A 5,698-nucleotide genomic window follows, 5' to 3' on the forward strand; every position below is an offset into this window, starting at 1 on the left:
CGACGAATGCATAACAACTGGAAAATGTCTGTAACACTCAAGCAAGATGCTCTCAATTCTCGCTGTCTTTCCGTGTGTACATCTTCGTCTACGTGTACAGCCATTTTCAAACATCAACTCCAGAGAATGTCTGCATTGGTCAGACGCATTCACAACAACACAAACGTCTCTGCAGCATTTGGACGAGCGGCAGCGTCTCGGTAGAGCATGTACCTTACGGACATTACGTCATGCATGCGTAGATCATGTGTTTTTGGTCACATCATATCGACACCGGCGTCGGCCTGTAACACCAAAAACCCTCAAATCTCATTGTCTCTCAAAGTTGACATCTTCATCTGCATCCTCTACGTGTATGGCAGTTGTTTTTTTCAGTTTTGCATCCGTCATCAACATTTATCGCTGTATTCTCACATGGGCTCACTCTTTCCGCACATTTTACCAGGGGGTTGGCAGGAAAAGTTCCGTAAGAAGTCCATAGCAACTGACTCAGACATCTGCGTTCTCACATACAGGCCCTCTGGAAAATATTAGGAAAATGTCTGGACTCAAGTGGATGTCTGAAAGAAGCTTTCGTGAAAGAGAGAGTAAAGAGTTAAAAATGTAAGTTGTCTTCTTAACTTTGCATCCACACATCCCCCACACCCACTCTCACTGGGCAGCTTATGTCATAGCTCCTTTTTTTTACAGACTCATTCTGGACTTAACCATGAAACAGAGATAAAATGTAACTGTGAGGGAGGAGGGGGAAATGAAAGAGAGCAGAGGAAGTGTCAGAGCTGTTTGCTTCAGCAGATTCACGCATAAACACGCATACAATTTGCACATGTGTGAGAGAGAAAACATCTGAACTTGATCTAGATTTATTAACTTCTTTCCTTTCTATTTTCTTTAGCAGGAGAAGCACGAGATGGAGAGCTCTCACCTTTTGTCTCACTGTAGCTCTTTATCTGCTTCACATCTTCTGTCCTCCCGTCCATCTACCCCTGACCTCTGACCTCCTAATTGCTGGCGGAGCGTGGGGTCACAGTGACCTCAGTGGAACATCACACAGCTTAAGGGATGTTCAGAGTTAAACAACCAACATGTGCTCACTGACGGTTTTGTTACTCATGTTTTAACCACACTAAACATGTGATGGCAGCTGATAACAGCTTCTTGTAAATGAGGCCAACAGTCACTGACCCTTCACCCCTTGACCCGAGTGGTCATTGTCCAGTCATAGGTTAAAGCCACCATCACCTGACCTAGGAGTAGTTCAGGATACAGTTTCAGGGTTGTGTCTTGTTTTTTGTCTCTCAAAAACCAGAGGTGTAAAGACTGGATCATTAGCATGCTCAGCTGACCCCATTTCAAACTACACTTGCACAGTAGAACCTATTCCAGGATTCAATGCAGGCGGAGCTAACGAGCTAGCTGCGAAGGTGGCTGCGCTGCAACTTGCTAATTTCTTGTGATAGGAACACGAAATCAGTGCTCATGTAAATCGTCTGCAGTGGAAAGCGACAGCCCTTCCAGATGGGTCTGGTTATTGCCAAAAAAGAAGTCGAAGCTTGCTTTCTTTATGATGCTAACAAGAGAAAATCGTGCTGCCTTTACTATGTGTCCCATATTCTGTGTGTCACAAAACTGTTGTGATAGGAGGAAATGTTAAACAGACCAGCCTTGCTTCTATGTTTCCTGTCAATGTTGCACAAGTACAGTGAGAAAAAAACAGAGTTCACAGAAATCGACTGGCTACTGCCTTGTATAGCAGTAATTTCCTCAACAACATTTCCTCTACGCCCTTTTAAACTAAACGCTGTCTCTGGAAGTACTGGAATTATACTTTCAACACATATCAAGAAGACTAAAAAGCTTGTGTCCTAGTCCCTAGAACATAGGACGATGAAGATGAAGAATATCGCTTGCATGTTCTACCGCACTAATGAATGCCTAACACCAGTTGATGTTAGCAGATGTCAATGATTATGAAGCTTTCCAACTTGCGATGAGCTCAAACCGAACCATGTATGTCTAGCTTAAGAAGTTATAGAATAAGAATCCTGAATAGAAAAGTCTGTAATGCTAAACGTGGGGGTTGCATGACACACATCTCAACAAGCCAATCGTCTGCTTGATGGGAAACATATTAATCTTATCATGTTGTTGCTCTGAAGCGAGCGGGACCTTGTAGACATGATGTAAAAGACAAATGGATCTACAGGTGTTCTGTACAACCCACTCAGAGAGGAAACACGTCTCTGCTTCTTACCATGTTGTCTTTTATACAATATAAGGACACTCGGAGTGAGTGGGAGGGTGGGAACAGTAGCTGGTCAAATTCCAGGATAATAACTGCAGGGACAGGAAATACCAACAAACAGTGTAGTGCAGAGTTCCTGTCCAGCATTTAACCAAACAGTCTGCTCCTCAACTGTCTTTCTGTCTGGAGCTATTTTTATCAGTTTGGATAAAATCGCACTGATAGGCTGATGTAGTGGTTAGACACTGACAAATAGAGATCCGAGATAGGAAGAGCTTTCTTTGCCAAAGTGGACAAACTTTGAAGTTAGAGAAAGTTTGGTTTATTCCTTTATAAAATTATTTGTTCAAGAGTGTTCGGAATCTAAAAGACGTTTTCTGCATCTTTTCTTTTCTTTGTGTCTTTCTGGTTTATTTACTGGCTGAAGATCTGGAAATAATCACAGAGCGGTTAAAGTTCCTAAGTGACTCTTTCAGGACAAATATTCTTCCCCCGATTTTTAACTAAACACAGTTAACACCAGCTGTACATGACTGACTTCATACTTCAAACTGCTTAAAGTCATGAGTCACAAGTTTGAATCACAATAAGTTATTTTTCTCTGGAATTTATTTTCGTGAATATTTTCAGAGAACAGCAGGGTGAATCAGTTGATTAACTAAAGACCAGTATGGTAAATCTGACATGACAATAGAATACTGTATGTATCTGCATATCTTTCTGTAATCATGTCTGATCTCATCCAACTGTTGAGCTTTTATTTTGTTTCTCTGGTAACAAAGAGAATAACACAAGTAATAAACAGCACCAGTGCATGTGTGAGAGTGGTTAAAGAGGCGCCTGGAGCTAAATGCTACTGCCAGTTTTTTGTACAACCTTTATTTAATTATGTAGTCTTATTGAGATCAATATCTCTCTTGCAGGAGACATCTGAGGACAGCAGATGAAAAGAAACAAAGCCAAACGAAAAATTACAGATACATACAATCCGTGTTGCCCGATATAATAAAAGCAAATCTAAAGTCTCTAAAAGACATTAACAGATCTTACTCAGTTAACAGTTTACACGTGGGATGAGACATGCACGTTTTAAGATCCTCTGTAGTTCATCCCAAGTTTGAAGTGCATAGATTTGCATGATGACTTTGCATTTTGTTTGTTTTGTGTTTTGCTGATTCATGACAAATTCATTTTAATCTGAGCACAGGCTGAATTATACTTTTTACTGTCAGTGTGTGACAAGTGTGGCTTCAGCTGAGCAGACCGTTAGTGGTCACAGAAAACTGGAAGTACTTGAATTATACTTTCAACACATATAAAGAAGACCAAAAAGCTTGTGTCCTAGTCCCTAGATCTTTTAATGAAGTAATGATTAAGTATTTTTTACTAAAGCAGACACATTTGCTTAAAAATATAATCTTAATAGTATAAGAATGGCACATTTAAAATACTGTATATTGTTTTTATTGGTGGAATTGCAGATTTTCCAGTTTATTTTCTGTTGATAGCAGATATGGTGTTAACAGCAGCAGCATTAGAAAAGTCATTTTTTTATCCTTACTCTTTGAGAGTGATACCACGTTCTTATCCTGTTTTCAGTTTTAAATATTTGAACAGTATAAAATTACTGTTGTTTTTGGAAACTTGTCATGCATAATGTTATGAAGTAACAACTTGAGTTTGAGTTTAACATGAATGTATCAAGATCAGTCTGATGGCGGGTTTTAGGATTTTTACAATTGCTGATCTTTAGGATTTTCTCCAAAAACAGTCTCCAGAGAGATTCCTCAGAATGATTAACAACAACAAATAAAAAACATCTACTGATGGACAGTTGCCTGGATGAAACTGTCTTGTTGTTTGGAGAGGTCAGAGGTCAGACCCTGCACACCGAGCAGGTCTGCTCAGGTCTGTCTGGACCCATTAATACAAATAAACCATCATTTTAATACCAAAGCCTCTTTGCCTTGTTGCTGACCATTTGCATCACTGTATGGACTCAATTCACCATCTTCTAATAAGATAAGATAAGATAAGATAAGGTAAGATAAAACTTTATTGATCCACACACCAGGGAAATTCACTTGTTACAGCAGCAGGCAGGTCAGAATGAGGTAGACAAGAGAATAAAGAAATAAAATAAAATGCTGAGTATTTTCATTATATACACACGGGATGATTGTATGGGCAAGTAAAAAATCTGTTTTGTACATAAGAATAAAACGTAATGGATTCTTCTACCATGATAAGTTGGTAGAAAATGGTTTAATGAAGATGAGTTTGCTTTACTACAATGACGTCCACAGTCACTAGATTTGAATCCAGTATAAAACCTTTGTGATGTGCGATAAACCATACGCCTACTCACATATATGTGACTATTACTGGCAATACCACTAACATGCCAATTTGTTGTGGCTGCTCTCTTCATCTTTAAACGTGCATACACCTCAATATTTATGTTAGCACCTTCTTTACTCATGAATGTTGTAAATGTTGTTATTTTGTTGATGTGCTCTGTTACACGCGACTTATATTCCACTTCCATCCGTCCTGGGAAAAGAATCCCTCTCACTTGCATCTCTCTACATTCCTTTTTACTTCTAGTGGAACTGTTTTTATGGTAGTTCTTCCCTCGCTCCAGTCGAGGGTTAAGAACAGAGGATGTTGCACCTTGTTAAACCGTATGAGGCAAATTGTAACTCGTGATTATGGGCTACATAAATCAAATCTGATTGATTTGATGTGGTATAGAAGTAGACGAGCAGCTTTAGAACATGGAGCTAACAAATCCACAGAAACTATGTGATGCATTAAAGGCCCATTGTGTAGGATTTAGGTGAAAGGGATCTATTATAAAATAATCCTAGTGATGTTTTCACTAGTGTGTTTCATCTAAATCATACAAATTGTTGTTTTATTTACCCTAGAATGGGGCCTTTATATTGAAATACTTTATATTTACATCAGGGGGGTCCTCTCTATGGAGGCCGCCATGTTTCTTGTAGTAGCCCAGACTGGACAAACTAAACACCTTTTGAGTTTATATGAAAAGTGAAAGTTACCACAGGTTCTCTTTCATGTTTGGAAGGGGAGGATGAGGTGAGGGGTGTTCAGCTGCAACACGCACCTTCACCACTTTATGTCACTAAATTCTAAACACTGCAACTTTAATGTCAACATGGAGGACTATTTGAGGAATATTTCAAACATCTTAATGAACTGAGGATTGTGATGTTTCTAACAAAGTGCTGCTGAGAGCAGTTGATGTGTATTTGTGTGTTCCAGCTTTCAGACATTAAAATAAGATTAGAGCAACGGACTTCATTCACACTGTAGTGATAACTGAGAAGGAGGAAACACCCTGAGCCGCGTGCACTGCGAGGGTGGAGAGGAAACACCGTTACGCGCGTGCACGCACTCACACACACACACACGTTGTCATACGTTACA

This window comes from Hippoglossus stenolepis, chromosome 13 (genome assembly GCF_022539355.2).
Source record: "Hippoglossus stenolepis isolate QCI-W04-F060 chromosome 13, HSTE1.2, whole genome shotgun sequence".
Lineage (NCBI taxonomy): Eukaryota > Metazoa > Chordata > Actinopteri > Pleuronectiformes > Pleuronectidae > Hippoglossus > Hippoglossus stenolepis.